Raw genomic sequence first — 23,254 nt, 5'->3', positions numbered from 1 at the left:
GTAGGTATGTATGCATGTGCCAGTGTGCCAAGCTGACTGACCAGCGACTCCCAAAATCTGCCCAACTCTCTCCCCTAGGGCTGGTTTACTGCCTTTTACATGGGTGCTGGGGATTTGAATTCAGATCCTTTTGCTCTCACAGAGCCATCTTGACAACCCAATTTTTATTTATAACCGAGGACCTTGAATGATCCACCACCTGCTCACTCTGCCCCTCCAGGCAGGTGGATTACCTGGCACTGGCCACCAGTCCAGCCATCTTTCGCTCTCCTGCGTAGGAAAACTGATGGGCTCTTGGCACAGAGTAGTTGAACTGCAAAGCTGAGAGAGGAGGTTCCTGTGGCAGTTGGCAGCCCTGGGGAAGGCTGCCAAGAGTCTGAGGTCCTTGGGGACTTGGGGGCATGGAGAGATGGGGAGAGGTGAAGCTGTCCTTGGGTAGGGCAATCAGAAGCAGTGAGAGTAAAACAAGAGCCGCTGGTCTACAGGGAATAGAATTCTGCAGAATCTGTGACTCTTGGGGGTATATACCCTAACCTCAGTAATCCCAAGAACCAGTAACAGCCTGGGTGTGTCCAGAAAATTTGACCTTAGCTTTTGGTGTTCAGTGCTTCAGTATTTCTTCCTGACAATAAAATTTTATGTTTAGAAACAGAAGAAGTTTGACTGATTTGGCCTGGGCTATAGTTAGTTGGCCAACCGTTAACTTAGAATTTCATCATTGAACACCTCTTGGTAACTGTGTCGAGATGGGCACTAGGTACTAGTGGCTGTAACTTTACATGAAAAGGAGAAAACCAGGCATCATGAGCCTCCTACAGTCTTGCCAAACCCTCCTTGTTCTCTTATCAAAGGACAGATTTTTCAGGAAATGCATGGGCAAGAGACACATGTTGACCAACCAAAATCTGGACCAGAGGTATACATGCAAGTCAAAGGATTCTTCAACAGATCAGGTAAAATAAATGCAAATATGGGTTGAAAGAAACTTAGCAATGGAAAAGACTAAAGCCCAGAGTAGAGATATGCCTAGTGACATGATAATTACAAAAATCAGGATCTGGGAAGGTTTGTGAGTGGGAATTTTGAGACAGGTTGCAAGATTCCAACCCTTTTTATTTTTATTTATTTATTTTTTTGTTGAGGGGTGGGACACAGAGTTTTATTATGTAGCCCTGGCTAGTCTGGAACTCCTTGTGTAGACCAAGCTAGCCTTGAACTCACAGAGATTTATCTGTCTCTGTCTCCTGAGTGCTGGGATCAAAGACTATGCTATAGTGCCTCGCTCAGGGTTCTAATTCTTAACAAAAGTGCTCACCTTAAATTGAGATATGTGTTTGGGGGAATGTGTTTAAAATAGCTGTAGTTTGTCTTGTAAGGTTTTCTGTTTGTTTGTTTGTTTGCTTGATTTTGTTTTTTGCGATGAGTCTTGCTGTGTAGCTTATGCTAGGCTTCAGCTCAAGGCAGTCCTCCAGCCTCAGGCTTCTGAATTCTGGGATCACAAGTGTGTGACACTCTACCCAACTTATTACTTTGCAGTATTAAAAAAAAAGTTCTAAGCCAGGTCAGGTGGCACAGCCTGTAATCCCTTCTACTCAGAAGACTGGGGCAAGTGGATCAAAAATTCAAGGCCTGCTTGGGCTACAGTGGGAGATTGCTCTCTGAGGCCATATCTCAAAATAAAAAGAGTGAAAGGAGAGGGATGGAGGGATGGCTCAGTGGTTAAAAGTACTGGCTACTGTTCCAAAGGACTCAGGTTCAATTCCCAGCACCCACATGGCAGCTTCATAACTGTCTGTAACTCCATTTCTAGGTGATCTGACACATAAAATTAAATATATTTTTTAAGTGAAAGAAGGAGGCTGTAGCTCAGTGGCAGAACATTTGTCAGACAAGATCAAAGTTCTGAGTTTGGTTTCCAACACTGAGGAAAAGCAGTTTTAAGCTCCCTCCTGTAATCTTAGATTCAGAAAGCTGAGATTTAAGGATTAGGGGTTTGAGGCCAGCCTGGAGTTCAGAGTGGAGCATTGTTTCTAAATAAATAAACACAAAAGGACAACACACATTTGGGGCTTCTGGGCACTAGGACTCCTTCCACATGCATGGGCATGAAGCCATCTCAGGGTACTGGACTTAGAGAAACAATATGAGACATACAGTCTGTAACGAGCTTGTTTGGTTTATTCCCTCTGCCCACGTCTGAAGCTCAATATAGCTGTGGAATGTTTGGTACATGAGCCATCAAAGTTACTTTATGGCTTTGGTTTGCAAACCAAAGAAAGGGTCCGTCCTCATCTCTGGAGGTCAAGAGGCTGGTGAGTAGTCCTCAGGAGACTACTGACTGCTCAAAGTTTGGTAACATCTTTCACTGTTGGTCTGTAGTTAATGCATCACTGTGCCACACAAGCAAACCCGTTCACCTTTGTCTTGCAGTGGCCTTGAAAGCTTTATTCCTGAGACAGAGAGAGGAAGAAGGAAAGGGTGGGGGGAGAGGAGGGGGATGGAATACGGAGAGGAAGAGAGGGAAAAAGAGAGAGAATGTTCAGAGTTGATCATTGAGGCTTGGCTCTTTCTGACCTTATTGTAGGAGGCAGCAGAGTTCACTGAGCATGGGAATAACAAGGAGTGTTTTGCGTTTTGCTAGAGACAGATAAAATATTATTTGGTGGATTTATCAGGGGCTCAGGGGAAGAAAGAATGGGGCAGGTGTGAATTTCAGATGTTATTCATTCTTTCCTCATAAATTTCTTGAGTTCCGAAAGAGTAGGACTGGCTGAGTGTCAGCTTTCAGGAAACTAAAAATTGGGTTTGTTCTTGGCCCATGATTATTTGTATTTGGCTCAGAAGTAATTGTTTTCTTATTTCTTCAAATGCACAAAGGAGGTCATAAGTCAACATGATTACCCAAGACATTGGTGGGGGGTTAGGTAGGTAGGCTACAGGAGAGCCAGGAAACCTTAACTTCAAGCTACAGCTTTCTTCAGTGCTGAAGTTTGAAGCTAGGGTCTTACAAAAGCCAAACAAACATTCTACACAGTGGGGCATACTCCCGCCCTCTGATGTTCCCTTGTGGCATCCTTAGCTTTAAGGCCTGGGGAAGCTAAGGAGTACACTGAGTTTATCTGGCCCTCATAAAGGAATTAAGTAAGACATGGATAACAGAAGTAAATAGCTCCTAAAGAGGAAAAGATAGACCCAAGACAGTCCAGCTCTAGAATCATAGGGGGTTTTAATCTGTCAAGCAGCCTTGTAAAATGTTTTTTTTAGGGGGGGGGAGGAAAGGCTTTATTTTAATTTACTCCAGCATGAAGGGAAATCAGGGCAGAAACTTGTGGAAGCAGGAAATGAAGCAAAAGTCCTGGAGGAGTGCTACTCACTGGCCTGGTTCCTGATTGCTTCATCAGCCTGCTTTTTCCTACAACCCAAGCCCCTTTCCCAGGGGTGGCTCCACTCACAGTACACTGGGCCCTCTCAAATCAATCATTAGTGAAGGAGCTGTCAGACAGACTGGCAAATCTGATACAGGCATTTTTCTCAGTTGTGGTTTTCTCTTCCCAAGTGACTACCCTGTATCAAATTGACATAAAACTAACCCACACAAATGCTACGAATTCTTGAAAATTCTTCTCTGGTCTACTAAAAAAAGTAAGAGTGATAAATTATAAAACTATATCTTCCCCAGGCCTGGCTTCAGCACACCTGAAGTTACATATAAGCCAAATATTCCATCATCAAGAATTGTCATGACCAAGAATGGTCCTTCTAATACATGTAATAGAAGAAAAGAAGAGGATGCAGGCAGTCCTGATAAGACTTGACAGGTTGGCGTCAGATGGTAGAGGAGGAGGGCTCCACCTTTCCTTTTTTTAAAATTTTTTATTAATTACAGTTGATTCACTTTGTATCACAGCTGTAGCCCCCTCACTTGTCCCCTCCCAATCCCACACTCACTCCCTCATCTCCTTCCATGCCCCCGCAAGTCCACTGATGGGGAGGTCCTCCTCCTCTTACCTCTGACCCTAGCCTATCAGGTCTCATCTGGACTGGCTGCCTTGTCTTCCTCTGTGGCCTCGAAAGGCTGCTCCCCCCTCAGGGGGAGGTGATCAAAGAGCCAGCCCCTGAGTTCATGTCAGAGACAGTCCCTGTTCCCCTTACTAGATGTATGGCTGTTTGTTTGTTTGTTTGTTTTTTGTTTTTAAGAATTTCACTTCAAAATACTTTCTAGGTTCTTTAGTTGGGCTTAAAATTAAGTTGAGGTAAGACAGATTAACAGTGGAAAACTTGTGTTTACATTAAATGATGCTCAAAGAAGGGCCAGACATTGAGTTTATACAGTACCCTGAACTACAAAAAGAAATTGGTGCTGCTGGTGGGTAATGGGGGGCAGGTGGGAGGCAGACTGGGAACTCCCAGAGGCCTACTTCTTTAGTCTATTCCTCTCTTCTAGGTTCTGAAAATTTCATTATTTGAAGCATCTCTTAATATTATTTCATACTTCAGAAAGCCTCCCTTTTTTCCTTTTAGGTTTTGAGACACTATCTCCCCATGTAGGCCAAATCGGCCTAGAACTTACTATGTAGCTCAGGTTGGCCTTGAAGTTGCAATTCTCCTGCCTCCTGAGTGTTAGGACTATAGTTCTGTCCCATTTGGCTTAGCCGCTGAGGAAGCATGACTAGAATATTAAAAAATACAGTAACTGAAAGGAGCAGCACCCAGCCCTTTAGAAAGAAAAATCATTTGGAGAAGGACAGGGGTGGGTAGGCCAGATACATCTTGATAAGAAGTTTTTGTTGTTTGGGGATCTTTGGTGATATTTTGTTTGTTTATTTTGTTTTTTTGAAGGGGGCAATAGATAGACTGTATCCCTGGGCAGCCAGAAGGTGGTGTCTGAGGTCCAAGAGCTGATTGAACACATGAGAAAAGTAGCAGACAGAGAAGTTCACTGTGTCTATTATTTTACCCATTTCTCAGAGTCTGGTTATATATTAACCAGCTCTTTCTGATAAAGTAGGGCTTAGTTTGTATTTGAGGCTTTGAAGAGTGACAGCTGTGGTTAAAGCCCAGCTGTTTATTAGTTGGTGACTTTCATAGAGTCGATTCCAAATCCCAGGCTCACTTTCCATAAATACATTTGGAATTACACACTCACATACATACACACACACACACACACATATATATATATATATATATATATACACACACACGTGTGTAGCCAGCCTTTGATACTTTGTGGGCTCTTCTTTTTCCCTCCCTCCCTTCTTCTCTCCCAGCCCCCAGGTTTCACTGTCTAGCACTAGGTAGGAGAGAAGAAACAAGGAGAGAGGGTAGAGAACAATTAGGAAAATCCCTAAATCTAATTTCTTTCCTTTGTTTCTTCTTTGACTATGGCTAACACACCAAAAACAACCTCCCTAAACAACCACCAATCCCACCTATTGGGCCCTAGTGTTTATACACTCTCTTGAAAAATTCCCAGAATTCCAAAAAATTCACAGAACTACCTGAAGCTGGCAAAAGCATGCCTCCGCCAGAACACAAGGCCAATTATGGTCAGCTGCTGCAGACGTCCGAAGCAGGCCCATGTCTACACACCTGGAATTAAAACAAAAATACATTCTTATAATATTTCTGTGTTTTTATTTTCCTTTCTGTTTTTAAAGAAAGCAAGATTCCAAAATTGTCAATATACACATGTACCTTTTTAGGGAACATTTCATATTAAAATCATAAGACTCATATTTCATTTGCCATTCTGTAATTACATGTCTTAATTTTCCATTTTTTGCTGATTTTGCATTATTTTTCTTCCTGGTTTATTTCAGTAAGTTCTAAATTATAGCTCAAGAGAAGGTTCTCTCTTGCAGGCTATGGAAGGAGTGAAAGATATTGTTGCATATGAATGGCTCAGCAAAGACCCCAGCAGACGGCTGCATAAGCTCAGTGGGTTAAACGTTCAAATCGCTTAGGTCCAATAGAAGAGAAACCTCAGCTGGTCCTTTATACGAATTTTACAGGTAGGCACTGTGTGAAGGCGTTTCCTTTAGGAACTCCAGGCCTAGACAAGTGTGTTAGCTTTAATCACTGTGATGAAGCACCCAGCAAAGCAACTAGAGAGAGGGTTGATTCTGGGTCACAGCTCAGAGGTCTCTATCTGTGGTTACCTTTCCCTGTTGTGCCTGGGTCAGGGCAAGGCAGAGATCTCACAGAAAGACATGAGGAGCAGAGCTTCTCTGAGAAGCAGAGAGAGGAAGAAGAGGCCAGGGATATGATAACTCTTTCAGGCATTACCCCGCCCCCGTGACCCACTTCCTCCAACTACGTCCCAGCTCTCAATATGGCTGTATTATTAATTCATCAAGAGATGCAGCCACTGATTAAATCAGAGGTCTCATGATCCAAGCAGTGACTTGTCCAGCAGGGGACCAAGTCTTCTGCACATGAGCCCTTTAAGGGGACATGCCATATGAAAATCATAAGACTCACCTTTCTCTGTACATTCCACAATTGCACCTTTCTGTTTTCTGCTTTGCACTTCTTTTGCATTATTTCTCTCAACTTCTTTTAGTAACTTCTAAATTTTACTCCAAATATCTCTTCTATGTCAGAGATATGAGTCACAAGGTCATAGATAAAGGCTCCTTCCCTTTGTTGTTTTTGCTTTCTCAAGGCTTCTGGTGCCAAAGGCAATTATTAAATGAAAGGCGTTTCCTTTCTCAGGCAACAGATAATTAAAAATAATGATCTACTGAGTGTTGGCTGTTGGCCAAGCATTGAGGCTAGAAATCTTTAATCTTTACAATAACCCTATAAGTAGGGATTATCTCAGATTTATGAAGTTGTATATGTTTATTTTGATTTTTAAATGAAATGTTTGGGGAATTTTTAGAGGGATTTTACAGCTCAGGTGTACAAGAGGCCACAGGTTCAATCCCCTGTTATGCCAGGTTCACGGGACCCTCAGAGACCACCAGGAGACGACTTGATGCAATTGCAAGAGAGCTTTATTATGACAGCGATCAAACTCAGGACCCAAGTCTCACTGACACAGCAGTAGAGAAGTGGGGCCTCGAGCTCTGAGTGAGCAGGATTTTTAAAGGGAAAGTCTGTGAGCAGGGGGTTTCCATGGCAGCAAGCAGGGGGGCACAAGCCTTGGCGTTACAGAATTGGGTGAAGTTTAGCAGGGCAGGGTGACCTTTTCTGAGGCACACAATCACAATGGCTAAGGCATATAATCATAATGGCTATTTTTCTAAACCATATCTGAAACATTGGGGAGACTTTTCCCACCGGATTCTCAACTGATTCCCATTGATTATTGCCAGGGAATTTGTCTCTATTTTCTATGAAGCATTTATTCTGTTATATTTCGTGGAAGCTGTTGCTAGGAGAGTTAGCTTTGTTTTCTGCCAGGTGAACATTCTGTGATATTTCCTGGTACCTGAATTCAGTCCCAGTCAAGATCTTTATTTCAAAGTGGAGTTATATTCAGGCTATCTTAAACTCTTCACCCCAACATCAAGAAAAAAGAGGAAGAAGAGAAGGGAGGGGAAAGAGAAAAGATGGGGGTGGGGTTGAGGAACATTAATGAAAATATCAGCTGCTCTTGCTGCTATTATTTTTCATAAAGGAAACAGAAGTAGAGGTGAAGATTGAGTTACGCATTTAAAGTCATGAGGACAGAATGTCGATAAAGGATCTGGGGCAACCATTCTTTAACCTATATTAGAGCTCCTCTGCATTCCACAACATCTTGATTGAAGTGACAAGCATTAATTGCATAATACATTAACCAATAAGAATTGTTGTGAAAATTTAAACTCCATGGTAACCTAATCACCCAACAAATACAACTACAATTTTGGAATTAAACTTTCCCCAATCCACAGACATGTTCTTGCACACATTTCAGTTTGTATGCATTCCCCAAGCACAGCCTCACAATGGGGGTGTGGTGGGGTGGCCTGCCCTCTCTAAGGATGAGGATAAGGATGGACACTGAGCCAATCCTGACCAGTCAGTGCCGTGTCCTTGGGATTTAGGTTCCTTTTAAGGATGGAGATGATAAGATGTAAACCGTGGGTGCCGCCATCGTCCCAGCCATGGGAAGGAAGCTACTCTGGGCTGAGGGAAATCAAAGCAGCATAGCAAGGTGGCCATAGACGTGAATTCCGGTGGAGCTGATGCTCTTGAAGTGGTAGGTCGCTGCCCCACTCTTGTTCCGCGTTCTCTTTCGTCTGGATCCTTTGTGCTAAATCTTCTTCACTTTCATCTAAGCAAGTTCTGTTTGTGTTTCTGTCCCTTGCTACCAAGAATCCTGGATCTGTAGGCACTAGAGGGCTACACTAAACCAGACTGGCTGTTGGTCCTGAGCACACTTTGGTTTATGCTGTTCAAATATTCCCTGTTCTCATAGGTCCAGACTAACTGCTCAGTCTTCAAAACTCCACTTCTCATTAAAGGTTCCTGATTCTATCAGCTAGAGTTTTACTATTCTTGTAGGCTTTCTAGTTGTTTATCTACTTAGTGTACTGCTAGTGTCTGTCATGGAGAACTCTATAAATCCTTCTTCCCGTGTCCTTGTCTCATCACATTTCCCTCTGCACTTTCTCGTTTTCCTTCCTTAGCATCAATTTTCCATTCCCTGCATTGGAGTGAGAAATAAGTCACCTGTGCCTGCCCCAAACAGCTGTAGTCTCTCCATATGTGTGTGTGTGTGTTTTCTTTTTTTCTTCTTCTTCCTTCTGGTGCTGGAGACTCATAGTTATAAGGCAAACATTCTACCACTGAGCTAAATCTCCAGCTCCTTGGTTTTTGTTTCTTGACAAGGTCTCCCTCAGACTTTCCTCAGACTGGCCTCAAACTCATGATCCCCCTGTCTCAAGGCCTAAGTGCTTGGATTATAAAGCTGTACTGTCATACCCAGTTTACTAGTTGTGTTTTGATGAAGCAGTACTAATACTGTTGTTAAAAAATAATTTAAAAAATTATTAAGGACTGGAGAGATGGTTTATCGGTTTGGTGCACTTGCTGCTCTTCCAGTGTACCTAAGGTCAGTGCTTAAGATTCACACCAGGTGGCTTGAAACTGTAGCTCTAGTCCCAGAGGCCTATGGCCCCTATGGATACCTGCATTCATAAGCACATATGCAGGAACTGTTGAGCAGTTTGAGTCCTAGAACCCTGACTAGGGTGATATGGAAATGAAGAAAGGATAAAGACACACACAGAAAAGCTGGATCAGGTGATCTGGGCTCTCAAATGGAGAAGCCACAGCACTGGAAGCTCACAGTTTATTAAATACAGATAAACAGGGAGGTGGGGCTATTTCATGCAGCTGAACAGGGAGGTGGGGCTATTTCATACAGCTGAACAGGGAGGTGGGATTATTGCATATAGCTGAACAGGGAGACAGGTTTAGTTAATCTTAGTCTCTGTAGGGAGTAATCTTCAAGTAGTGAGGAAGTACCACAGATGTTTTCGGTACATATGTCCAATGCTCACTCCCAAAACCAGGGAAAGCTGTGCTATTTATCTCTCTTAGCCTCACCTGGGGAAGACTTTGCCACTCCCATGGTCTGAGACCTTGGGGTTCGTGACATGTGTCAACAATGCACATTCACTTAGGGTTTTACAAATTCCCTACACGCATACACACACAGAGAGACACATACATACAGTTAATTAAAAATAATAAAGTTATTATTGTCAAGTATGATGGTTGTGTTTATAATCCTAGCACTCAGGAGGCAGGAGTAGTAAGACTAAGAGTTTGAGACTGGTGTGGGCCATAGTGTAAATTTAGGCTAGAACAGCCTACGAAGATGCTACCTTAAAAAGCATAGTGCCTTGAAGCCAAATGCAGTGGTGCCTACCTATAATTTTAGTACCTTGGAAGTAAGGACAAGAAGATCAGGAGTTCAAGGTCCGCCTCAGTTACACAGTAAGTTCAAGGCTAGCCTAGGCTATAGGAAACTCTGCCTTTCTCTCAAAGCTAAAAGAAATAACAAAATCATTTTTTTAATCAAAAAATAGAAATGATTATTATATTCCAGGCTTAGGCAATGTCTTGTAAAGGAGTTTTATTTATTATTATTATTATTATTAATTATACTTTATTCACTTTTTATCCTCCCTGTGATTCCCCCCCTCCTCCCATCCCAATCTCTCCCTTCCTCCACCCTCTGCATGCATGCCCCTCCCCAAGTCCACTGATAGGGGAGGTCTTCTTTTCCTTCCTTCTGACCTAGTCAGTTAGGTCTCATCAGGAGTAGCTGCATTGTCTTCTTCTGTGGCCTGGTAATGCTGCTTCCCCCTCAGGGGGTGGTAATTAAAGAGCAGGCCAATCAGTTCATGTCAGAGACAGTCCCTGTTCCTATTACAATGGAACCCACTTGGATACTGAACTGCCATGGGCTACATCTGTGCAGGGGTCTTAGGTTATCTCCATGCATAGTCCTTGGTTGGAGTATCAGTCCCAGGAAAGACCCCTGTGCTCAGATTTTTTGGTTCTGTTGTTCTCCTTGTGGAGTTCCTGTCCTCTCCAGATCTTACTGTTTCCCACTTCTTTCATAAGATCCCCTGCACTCTGCCCAAAGGTTGCCCATAAGTCTCAGCATCTGCATTGATAGTCTGCAGGGCAGAGCCTTTCAGAGGTCCTCTGTGTCAGGCTCCTGACTTGTTCCCTCTTTTCTCCTTCTTCTGATGTCCATCCTCTTTGCCTTTCTGGATAGGGATTGAGCATTTTAACAAGAGTCCTCCCTCTTGATTAGTTTCTTTAGGTGTATAGATTTTAGTAGGTTTATCCTATATTATATGTCTATATGAAGTTAAACAGCAAAAAATCAAGTAATCCAATTAAAAAATGGAGTACAGAGATAAACAGAGAATTCTCAATAGAGGAATATCAAATGACACAGAAACTCTTAAATGCTCTACCTCATTAGCCATCAGGGAAATGCAAATCAAAACGACCCTAAGATTTCACCTTACACCCATCAGAATGGCTAAGATCAAAAACTCAAGTGACGGCACATTCTGGAGAGGTTGTGGAGAAGGGGGAACCCTCTTCCACTGCTGGTGGGAATGTAAACTTGTACAACCAGTTTGGAAATCAATCTGGCGCTTTCTCAGACAACTAGGAATAGCAATTCCTCAAGATCCAGCTATACCACTCCTAGGCATATACCCAAAAGAGTCTCAAGTACACAATAAGGACATTTGCTCAACTATGTTTGTAGCAGCCTTATTTGTAATAGCCAGAAGCTGGAACAGCCCAGATGCCCCTCAGTGGAGGAATGGATGCACAAATTGTGGTATATCTACACAATGGAGTATTACTCAGCAATAAAAAATAAGGAAATAATGAAATTTGCAGGTAAATGGTGGGATCTGGAAAAGATCATCCTAAGTGAGCTATCCCAGAAGCAGAAAGATGTACATGGTAAAGGAGGTTTTTAATACTGTTTAAGTCCTGACACGAGTGACACAGAGCGATGCTGAGTGTACAGAGTTCACGTAGGAACTCAGTACATTTTGCATGCAGCAAGAAGGAATTTCATTTCTAAAAGAAGTACTTGCCAATGTTGGGTCCTATTTTTGTACTCTGTTTCCTTTCAGACCTCTTTGGCAGATTAATTATCTGTTAATAAAAAAAAAAAAACAGGTAATGAGTGTGTTCCCACATATAGACATATTTAACAAAAATTCGAGGAAACTTTTGGCTTGGAGGTTTTTTTGTTTTTCAGAATACATTATTATGAGAATGTGTAACTTTTACATTTGGCCATGAACTCACTTGTCTAATTCTGCCACCTAGACAACATTTCTCCACGTTCAGCAAATCTCCTTCCTATGTCCTGTGACTATTATCCATCCTTTGCTGACTTTTAGTTTGTGTTGTGTTGCTTTGCCATGATGGCAATTTTACATGCAGGTCTTTGTCTCCTAAAAATACATAACAAATTGATATGGCCTCGACCTTGATATGGAGCTGAGGACGACTCTGATCTTCCTGCCTCCGTGTTGCCAGTGCTGGGATCAGGAGCATGCTTCACTACCTTCTGCTTTTTTTTTTTTTTTTTTTTCATTTTAATTAATTTTAATTGGTCTGTAGGATCGGCCAATTCCAAATTTTACTAATCCCACGGGAATATAGTGATGGGCACATCCAAGGGAGCTAAATTAGCTATTGAAGGTCTATAAATATCAAGGTACAGTAAACATACTGCCCTTCCTGATACCCTTTTTCTCTGTAGGGGAGGTAGTGTAGCATCAACAAGTTTCAGAAATTTGGCACCTGTTCTTTCAATTCAGGTCTTTTTATGTCTTTTAAGAGACAGGGTCTTGCTGTAGCCCTCATTGGCTTGGGATTATGCAGACCAGCCTGGCCTCCAACCTGCAGCAGATCCTCCTGCCTCTGCCTCTTTAATGACAACTAATGACACATGGAGGAACAGACTCTACTAGAGGGGTGAGGGGCACAATACTTGACTGTTTGTTTAGCTGCCCCCTCCGTGTACATGCGTTGAACCCCTACAGCTCTAGCATAATAGATAGTAAATGTTTGATAGTTGCAATAAATACTTTTCTTCTTTTTTTGTGTGGAACTATCAAATAAACATTTATTTTACAAATAAAATGTTAGAAGCTATCTTGGGTTGGTATGTAGCTCAGTTGCAGAGTGCTTGCCTCATGAAGTCGTGGAATCAATCCCAAGCACTGTAAAAATAAGTAAATCAATACAGTAAGACCAACCTTGCTGAAGAGAGGCAAGATCTCTGAGTTAGATCACAGACGCTGCGGACAACAAAACAAAGGAGCTGGATGTGGTGGCACATACCTGTGATCCCAGCACCTGGGGACCTGAGGCAGGAGGATTGAGGCCAGTCTAAGATACATGATGAAATTCTGTCCAAACCCAAACCCAAACCAAATCAAGAACCAAAGACATATATAAGTATGTAAGTATATTTTAGCTTATAAACCGTAAGCTAAAAAAAAAAAAAAAAAAAAAAAAGCAGGTATTGTTGTTATGTTTTGGAAATGTCTCAGGCTCTGGAGTCAGAAGACTGGCCCACGGGACAAGCATGTGCAGTGGAACACATTCTCTTTCTGGTGTTTAAACACACACGTAAGGACAAAATGTTTTTAACTACGTTTTTTCCCCCCCTCTATTAATTCCATCTTTCTTCAAAGCTAATAGGTGTATATAATGACTCCACATCAAAGACTCTTTTCTAATGGTTTAGGAGATATGCATTTTATGAGAACAAAGCAGAATTCACAACCCATAACAGAGCAATTTGCTGAAGTCATTCTGGAGCTGACTTAAGGATCATCCTTCAATTGTTTTAGCTCCCTTTGCCTTTCTCTCACTGGCTTCCTCCCCTGCACCACTCTTATTTGAGTGGTATTGTAATGAGCTATTCTCTTCTTCCCATTTCCTCCATTAGACCAGAAGCTACTTGAGGGGAGGTATTAAAGCTTGTCACCAAGCGGGCAGTGGTGGCACATCTTTAATCCCAGCACTCGGGGGAGCCTGGTCTACAAAGTGAGTCCAGGACAGCCAGTGCTACACAAAGAAACCCTGTCTCAGAAAAGATTAAAAAATCGTTGTCAACAGTCTGTTTAGAGCCTTATGCAGTGTCTGGCTAATAACGGTCATTGGAGAAGTGTTAAATGAATGAATGAAAATGTGTCTCATTTAATTTCCTACATTATTTGACTCTTATTATTATTATTGAGATGGAGTTTTACTTGTCCCTTTGGCTGTCCTTGAATTCACAGAGATAATCTTGCCTCTGCCTCCTGAGTGCTGACACTCAGTGTCCATCATTACACCTGTTTTTTTTGACTCATACTCTTTTTAAATTTTATTTTGTTTTATGTATGATTGCTCTGCTGCTGTACACCTGCATGCCAAGAGGGCATCAGTTCCCTTTATGAGCCACCACACAGGTGCTGGGAATTGAGTTCCATGACCTCTGGACTAACAGCCAGTGCTCTTAACCACTGAGCCATCTGCTTACTGTTGAGTAAGCAGAAAACCCACTATTCACAGGCTGTGGAAACTGAGGGCAGACAGGTTGTAGTTTCAGGATTCCTTCATTGGCAATTTTCTGTTTTCAGAGCCACATCTTCTCTGAATCCTTTTAGCTTTTCCCCTTTCCCCCACATTTTTACTCTGCTGATTTTGATTACAATTTATAAGTTTCATTTAGGAGATAAGCATATTGTATAGGCAGGTGTAAGATGAAAATTACATATTTTTCTGACTTTCCAGCTCCTGAGTATGGTGCAGAGGTTGCTGAGTAGGGTTGCCTCTCTGTGTGGCCAGTGTGTAGGGCTCAGAGAGCTATCAGAACAAGGACCATTGATATTGAGGCCTTGAGAACCCTTTTCCATTTCTTCTGTGTCTCACATCTTTCTCTAGGGGAGAGCTATATAGAATGAAGGAGCAGAGCTGGGAGAGCTGCTGATAGGGCTTTAGCAAATGTGATTTGAGTAAGTGCTCAGGGAAAGTAGTTTCCTTGCTGGCATTCATCCATACTTGTATGTGTGGTGAAGAAAAGATTCAGCTGTTACGAGCACTGACTGCGCTTTTAGAGGACCCAGGTTTGATTCCCAGCACCTATATGGTGGCCCACAGAGTGGTATGTAATGTCAGAGGATCTAGTGCCCTCTTCTGTCCTCTGTGAGCACTGAATGCAGGTGGCACAGAGACAGATATAGAGGCAAAGCACTCATAAAAAAATAAGTAAAAATTTAAAACTAGCTGGGCAGTGGTGGTGCATGCCTTTGATTCCCAGCACTCAGGAGGCAGAGGCAGGTGGGTCTCTGAGTTTGAGGCCAGCCTGCTCTACAAAGAGAGTTCAAGGACAGCCAAGGCAACACAGAGAACCCTGTCCTGAAAAAACAAAACAACAATAAAAAACAAAGCCCCAAATTAAATAGTAATTGTGTGCTGTTGGATTCAATTTTATTTAGCTCTTTGAAAATGTCCCCTAATTTAGTGGGAGGAAGCTAAATAGAGGTCAAAGGAGAAAATTTCATTTAAAAATTATGTTTTTAATTATACCTATGTGTACATATCTGTATGTCGGTATGCACATGCAAGTGCAGATACCTGCCAAGGCCAGAGGTGTCAGCTCTCTCTGCAGCTGTAGTTCCAGGTAGTCGTGAGACGCCTGCTACAGGTGCTGGGAACTGAACTCAGGTCTTCTGCAAGGCAGTGAATACTCTTAACTACTGAACTTTTTCTCCTCCCCAGAGGGAACAAATCTCTTAATTTTCTCTCTCTCTCTGTGTATTTAGTAACCAGGTCAACATCAGTTATTTTCCTCAGTTGCTCTCCAACTTTCCCCTCTGTGCCTAGCCAGCCTGAAGCCATTTAAGTAAACCACTCTGGCTTCAAACTCACAGAGGTCCATCTTTCTCTCCCTCAGTTCTGAGTTTGTCTACCTTATTTTTAAGATGGTTTCTTGTGAAACCTATACCTCACTGATTCGGTTATATATTGGCTGGCCATGGCAAGCACTTTACCAACTACTGAGCCACCTTCTTAACCCTTAATTGGCCAGTAGAGTACTTGACTCGTAATACAGCTTCTTTCTTTTTCCAAAATAAGTCTTCCAATGTAGCCCAGCCCTTTCTATGTTGCCTAGAATTTGAAGTCCTTTCCCTCGGCCTCCCCTGTGCTGGGATTTCAGGTGTATTCCATGCAAGCCTGGCAAGCGGAGTCCTTTTCTTGATAGAATGAACAAAACCACTACCGTTATCAACTCGAGGAAAAGAATGTTGTGAATATGTGTGAATGTCATAGATGACACTCACAGGAAGTTAAAATAAGGACAATGGCTTGGGGCTCATCCAGTAGCTCAGTGGCAGAGCCAGTGCTCAGAGCTCACAAGCCTTGGGTTCAATCTCTAGCCTGAGGTGAAAAATAAGATGACAGGTTTGTTGGACCTGAGTCAACTTTACACACTGAGATCATAAAAGCACTAGCAACAATGACATCATTCCATGCTAATCTGCCCCTCATATCTAGTTCAGTAGGATACACATTTTATACATAAAAACTTATATATACCATTAGAAGTTCCACTTAGTGATTATCTCATCTTTAGCTGAAACTTTGCATATATTTTACTCTTTAAAGGAACCCTGTAATAATAACCAATATTATAAACAATTAGGAACTGAGGCTCAGGAAGTCACGTAAAAGGTTGAGAGTCCAGAATTGTAGCTTTTTGTCTGGGCTAAATTTCTATGACATGTCTCCAGTTGAACCTAAGGAATATATGCTATCTCCTGCCCGTGCCATTTAGATGTAAGTTTTTTCTTTTCTTTGCTTCTTTTTTTCAGACAGGGTATCACTATATAGTTACAGCTGGCCTGGAACTCGGTATGAGGACCACATTGGCCTCAAATTCACAAATATCTCTCTCTCTCTCAAGTGCTGAGATTAAAGGCATGTGCTATTACATCCAGCTGCTTAGATCATATATATGTATATAGACACATAAACATGTTTATGTTGTTATCATTTCTTCTATGCCGCTGGGTCAGATACAATGCCATATCCTCTGTCAGGTATTTATAAATTGGTGCTCAGCAAAACAATTTTTAAAAACTTTATATAAAAAAAATTATGCCAAAAAAAAATTGCCCGGCGTGGTGGTGTATGCCTTTAGTTCCAGTACTCGGGAGGCAGGGGCAGGTGGATCTCTGCGTTCGAGGCCAGCATGATCTACAGAGTTCCAGGACAGCCAGGGCTATGCAGAGAAAACCTGTCTCAAAAACAAACCAAAAACTAACCCCCCCCATACAAATAAAAATTATGTGTGTATGGGTATATGCACATGAGTGTAGGTTCCCACAGAGTTCAGAAGTGGGTGTTGAAGTTACAGATGGTTGTGGACATCCTGACCTGGGTGCTGAGACGTGAACTCAAGTCCTCTGTAAGAGCAGTAAGCCCTCCTAAGAGACAGCTGAGATCTCTCTTCAGCTCCCCAGAAAAACCTCTGGATGAAGGCAGCTACACTGGTGACGTTGGGAGTTCTAAGCATAGAGGCATTCGACAATTTGAGCACCTCTATCTATGCTAGGCGCTGGGGACAGACGACCAAGCCAGTCAGTGTCCTCAAAGTGCATCCACTAGGGTCAATCCTCCGGTATTCCTCAGACACAAACAGCAGAAGCAGGTCAAGAAAAACTCCTTGGGCTTGAACTTAACCAGAAGGTTAAGGGTGATAGGAGATAAAGGGCGTGAAGGGCCCAGTGCGCAGCCGAGATAAAGGGGTGCGGCTACTAGGCACGACCCAAGCTTTTCCTCGTGGTCCTTGGCAGCTCTCTGGACTCAGATCCTCCTGCAGACTCTTCTGGCCTCATCTTGAGCACATCCATGCTCGCTGGATCCTTCAGCGCCTTTTGTGAAACGTCTCCCAATGTCAGTTCCCTACGGGCAGGCGTGATTCCGCGAGGACTCAGAGGCAAAAGGCACGGGGCGGTAGCGTTCCCAGAACCCGCACCCCGGCCCGCAAAGTTCTCATCGCCTTCCCCTCAGTCCTTCACCTGGCATCCTCTCTTTTCTCCTCTCAGGTGGCCTTCTACGGCCCGCGCAACGCCCTGAGGAGGCAGGACCGGAGCTCTGGATCTCGCGAGAGCTCCCCACAAGTCCCGCGAGACTCGCCTGCCGCTGCTGCTGCCGCCGCCTCTTACGTCTTTCCCTTTGACAAGTCGCCGCCGCTGCAGCAAAAATATAAAGGACGCGGCTAGCGTAGCCGCTGGGCAGCCGGGTGCCGGGCGCTGGAGCCGCACCCCGCCGCCGCCAGCTCCCGACACTCATAAGGTGGGTAACACTTCCTTTTTGACCATCTCGACCTGCCGTGTGTGCTTGGCTGGCCGGGCCGGGCCGCTCGGGGCCGTTCCCGGGCCGCCGCCGAGCGGGGCTGCCGGCTCCGGGCGGACGGCGGGCGGACGGCGGGCGGGAGGGCCTGAGGAACCCTCGGCCCCTGGCAGCCTCGAGAAGCCGGGCAGCCCGCGGGAGGGCCGAGGGAGCCGCCCCTGAGTAGGTCCCCTGCCCGCGTTCCTGGGCTTCTCGGGTCGCGTCTGTGACCTTCTCCCCTTTATCCGCTAACGAGCGCTGCTCCCTAGCCGGGGCCCGGCCAGGGAGCGGCTCTCCGCGCCCTTTATCCCGGGGAGAGTCGCGACTCCGCTGCTCCCGGTCGCCGGCCGGTTTCGGAGGGGTGGACCATGTGTCTTTCTCGTCGTCTGTGCCTTTGGGTGGGGGCTGCGCATCCTTTCGGTAAACCTCTCTCCAAATCTTTCACCGGATAAAACAACAGTTTCTAAAGCCTTTGCTACCTGGGGCGGAGACGGGGCCACAATTGTGTTGTCTCCAGTGTGAGAGGTGGATGGTGCTGACAGGAGCTAACCCTGGGAACAGTGCTGGGTGGCAGGTTCCCGAGAGACACGAGGACAGAAGCTTGGTACCAGGAGGTTATGTAAAGACACTGTATGTGTGTGTGTTTGTGTGTGTATGTACATACTCACACATATGCACATATATAAATACATATGTGTGCATATGTGTATGTTAGCTGTGGAGCACAGGGACAGAATCTGCATTTGCGTTTTTAAAATGTCTAATACTTTGAAGGTGTATATAGGTAAACAAATAACAAGAGTTATGAATGCCAACGAATTAGCAACCCATCTTAAGAGATAGCATTTCATTGTTAATATTCTGGTATATTTCTAACAGACCCTTATATGTTTTGTTTTTTAATAGTACTTGGCTTGTCCTTGAATGGTACTTCCTAATTTTGCGTATATTCACAAAATTATTTGTTTTATTTGAGTCATGCCTTTGACTCACTTGATTAAACCTGGTTACTTGTTCGTTATCACTGGCTGTCCCCTGCCATCACCATCTACTTCCAAAATGATTGTTCCTCAAATGCCTTTAAAAATTAACACTTTTCTTTGGGGATTTATTTAATAACTGAATATTTTTATAGTTCTGTTTGTGATGAGTCCTCTATATTGGGCCAGTGTTTATGTAAAGCAAAGAAAAACTGTTAATTATGATGAGAAAAAAAAACAAACAACTAAGCTTCAAAGTTTTTAAAAATTGACGGTGTTGTATCTTTTATTATGTTTTCATACCTGTGTGTTCATGCAATCAAAAGTGAATGTTCTGTATGCCTGTATTATGCATAAGCATGTATACACGTTATTCGTGTTTGTCCTCGTGTGTGTACACACACATTCGTATATTTTAGAAATAAGCTATACTATTTTGTCATGTTATTTGAGGAAAAAAAAACAACAACAACATAAGGTAGGACAGAAAACAGTCAATTTTAATGTTTTCCCAAAATCACATGACAAGATTGTGTGACAGAAATATATCTAGGGAGGTTGGAAACCTGGCTTTTTTCAAAAGTAGGATAGAGTGACAGTTGTCATTGAAATGGATGGCTATTAAAGCCTCTGTAATCAGCAACATTTATGAATTTTCTTTTCCCTACGGTTCTTATTTTGCTTTTTTAAATCTCACTTTGCTTTTTAAATTTCTGGTCTTTCCATTTACATTCAGCACTGATCCATTGATTTGCTGGTCATGTATTTTCTCTATGCAGATATGCAAGTGGCATATGGACGAGAAAGCAAATGTAAATGTATTACTTAATCTGCTCATTAATACAAACATGTCTGAAAATATTTTATTTAAATGAATTTCACATTTAAATAGATAACACATTTGAAGAGAATGTGTTGTTGATTGGGCTGGACTGGTTAGTAGAAGACATGTCATAAACAGGGAAGTCTTAGTTTTGTAAACACAACGACAGGGTTCAGCGGACAGCTGATTTTTAAGCTTGGGTTTTTAGGATGTAAATGGTAATGTTGATGATGTATGTTAGGATAAGGTAGAATATTGTGTTAGGTAAAAGCATGCTTGTGGAACAAAACTTGAGCTTTAGGTGGAGGCAGAATGACCAAGATTTCCAGGACAGTCTTGGCAACATGGAAGATACTGTCTCAAAAAACAATGAACAAGCCCTTGAAATTGTGCAGGTAGACAACCATAAAAGCAACAAACAATTGAACAGAATTTTTTTTTATTGTATACAAAACTTTTCCTTAATGCATGCACATAACAGGTTGTTAGGGATACCTTCTAGATATTATCAAGATCTTGAACAGAAACTAATGGCCAACTCATTTAAAAAGGAGATTGCAAAGTCACTTTGGCTAGTATTTTAAACTAAAAGGAGCAGAAAATAGGTATTTAATAGATGCCCTTCTGATTATTTTTTCTGCTGGCCCTATAGGTTAATGGGAATATTAAATGCCAGAGGGGATCTACCAGCAAGTAAATATGAGGCTTGAATCAGATGGTTGTTGTGTTTTGCTTTTACTTTTTTTCCTTTTGAGACAGGAGCCTATGCAGCTTAGGCTGATTCTAACTCTAAGGCTGGTTGTGAACACCTGATCCTCCTGCTTCCCCTTCCAAGTACTGAGGATACAGAGAATACAGGCATGTAATACCGTACCTGGCTTGTTTTGCTTGTTTGCTTGTTTTTTTTTGAGTTGTAGACCAGGCTGGCCTTGAACTCAGAGATCTGACTGCCTCTGGGTCCAAGGGCTGGGAGGCATCACTCTTGGCCTATTTCTTTCTCATGACTTTTTGAGTATTCTTCATTTATTTTGTAGAAATTCTCTCATATTTGGGTTATTTGATATTCTTCTCATGATTAGATTGAAGTTGCTCATGTTTTGACCATAACAGTGATGATGTGTCAGTGCATAGGGAGCTCCCGGTATTGATGTGTCTAACCAGAAACATGATATTTTAACCTTGAGCATTTGTTCTGGTGTTTGTTCTGGGTTTTGGTAGGTGAGGTGTTTGTCCCTTTGTATTCTCTTTAGTATATTGATATATATCTTAGGAGATTCTTCAAAACTGTAGATAGACCGTTTCCCTCAAGCTTTCTTCCCTTGTTTGTATTGTAGCATACATTGTTATGGTATTTGTAGTTTCCTCATTCTTGCATTTATGAGTTAGACTTCATCTGTCAAAGGAGTAATGCCCTTTCTCCCTCATTTGTTAATTCAATTACTTTTATCAGTGTGATGGCATGGGTACTCATTTGATTCTACAGACTGTTGTCTAATATGACACTATCATTTTGTTCACATTGTTCCAGCTTTTACTACTAGCAGCTTTTATTTAATTACATTTATCTGTGTGTGCATGTGCGTGTGTCTGTGTGTGTGTGTATAGTGATAAAGGGCAACTTGAGGGAGTTCTCTTCTTCCACCATGTGGGTCTTGGAAACCCAGCTCAGGTTGCAAGCCTTGGTGACAAGCATCATTAGCTACTGTCCATCTCATTTAATCCAGTAAAATAATTGTTTGCAGTGTATTAAGTATTAGACATAATCTGTTGTTGTGGGTAGGTTGTAGGCAAATACGATGCAGGATTTCTTCACCCTTTTCTACTCATGATTTCCCTTTTGTCAAGTTTTTATGTGACCCTGAATAAGTAGTTATATAAAGTAAGTATACAAAGGAAATATTTGCTGATAATCATAAGCTTATTTTAAAATAGCTATTTTTGTATGCATATGGATCTACTAAAAATGAAAACAAATTTGAATACTGAGAAATGGGATGTTTATTTACTTTTATATAAGTCATTAAGTCTGACTGAATATTTGATACTACAGTATATAGAACATCTTCCAACAGTTTTTAGAGTTGATCAATATTTGGGTTTTGTAATCAATAGCATTAAGATTTCTGCTTCTCCCAAATTCATAGTATAGAATTGCAGGAGTATATTTAGAGCCATTTCAGAAATTGTGGGAAAGTATGTTCTAATTCTAAGTCAACATTTATTTAATGATTTTTATGTGAAAGTCAGGGCAACAACTTTAAAAATAAACCTTTTAACACGAAACAATCCAGAGATATTTGATGCTTATGTGCTAGGAATGATAATAAAATATGATAATAAAAATATGTCTTGTTTTCTTTCTCCTTCCTTCCTTCCTTTTCTTTTTTCTTTTTTTTTTTTTTTCTTTTTTCTCTTCTCTTCTCCTCTCTTCTCCTTTTCTTTTCTTTCTTTTTTTGAGAAAGGGTTTCTCTGTGTAGCTTTGGCTGTCCTGGACTTGCTTTGTAGATCAGACTGGCCTCAAACTCACAGAGATCTGCCTGCCTCTGTCTCCTGAGTGCTGGGATTAAAGGCTTGTGCCACCATTCCTGGCTGAAGTCTTGTTTTCTGTAATTAAACTATAAAAGTGGAACAGTTTGTATGGTAAAAATACTGCAATCCATAATTTACAACAATCTCAGTCTGAGCCATGATGTTTCCAGCATTGCTCCTTGGCATTGAATGGTGCCATGGCATGCATAGTACAAAGCATATATTTTCTATGTTCAGAACCAAGACTTCAGTGGAGTCACAGGATGCACATGAATGAATGCTGCTAGAGACAGCTTGGATTCATTCTTGTGAAATCTTTTATTGTAGCTTTTTTTTGGCCACCCCTGAATTTAGTTATATGCTGGAACCACTGCCTACAGTTAAATAAACTGACTATAAGGGATCAGAGAACATTAGGTGTTGTTATCTGCCAGGGTTAGGGACTCTGGAACCTACCCCTTAGAGGTACTGAAGGACAACTGTATTTCTCTATGTGTTAATGACCATGAGTTTATATCCATACCTTTTCCTCCAACACTACAAGTTTGTTCTGATCTTCCCTCATTCTTTATTTGTATCTTCTTTCTGTGACAGAAGTCTGGATCTCAGTACAGTAACATTTGTTAACTTTTGGAGTATCTCATTCACAAGATTATCTATGTACAGTTTTTATCTTTAGTTTTAGCTATTTAGGTTAGCTGTTTTATTCCCTGCTCTCTTCAGTGTGGCTGTGTTGTTTTTGTGCAGTGCAGTTCAGTTCCTTTGTTGCTTTCTTGTTTTTTATTTTGATTGTTCTCAGTCCTGGTTAATGTTAACTAATTATTGTTATGGGTGATGATGACTTCATATAGGATCTACTGAGTATCTCATGCTGGGCTTAAACTTGTTATTCTCCTGCCTCAACCTTTTGAGTGCTGGGACTACAGGCATGTGCCACCTTGTCCTATCAAAACTCCACCTTTTAAAGTGTATAAACCAGTTTATTTCCTTCCTTCCTTTCCCTCCTTCCTTCTTCAGACAGGTCTCCCAGTACTTTGGG

General features: G+C 42.1%; 1 protein-coding gene and 1 long non-coding RNA gene across 5 annotated transcripts in view; one reads left to right on the top strand and one right to left on the bottom strand.

Moving 5' to 3' along the window:
* Positions 1–1,996: 1,996 nt before the first annotated feature.
* Positions 1,997–17,668, bottom strand: LOC132654603 (uncharacterized). Its single transcript, XR_009592240.1, has 3 exons — positions 16,927–17,668; positions 5,502–5,592; positions 1,997–2,450 (listed from the first exon to the last, which is right to left on the bottom strand). It is a non-coding gene; the product is annotated as an uncharacterized LOC132654603 (long non-coding RNA).
* A 21-nt stretch (positions 17,669–17,689) lies between these two features.
* Positions 17,690–23,254, top strand: part of Herc1 (HECT and RLD domain containing E3 ubiquitin protein ligase family member 1) — a 163,842-nt gene continuing 158,277 nt past the window's right edge. For all 4 annotated transcript variants that reach the window (XM_060384853.1, XM_060384852.1, XM_060384850.1 and 1 more), the window contains exon 1: positions 17,690–17,847. The gene's annotated coding sequence lies outside the window, so the exon portion shown is untranslated. The remainder of the gene's footprint in view (positions 17,848–23,254) is intronic.

Source organism: Meriones unguiculatus, chromosome 6, assembly GCF_030254825.1.
Source record: "Meriones unguiculatus strain TT.TT164.6M chromosome 6, Bangor_MerUng_6.1, whole genome shotgun sequence".
Lineage (NCBI taxonomy): Eukaryota > Metazoa > Chordata > Mammalia > Rodentia > Muridae > Meriones > Meriones unguiculatus.
This window is presented reverse-complemented; position numbering and strand designations above follow the sequence as displayed.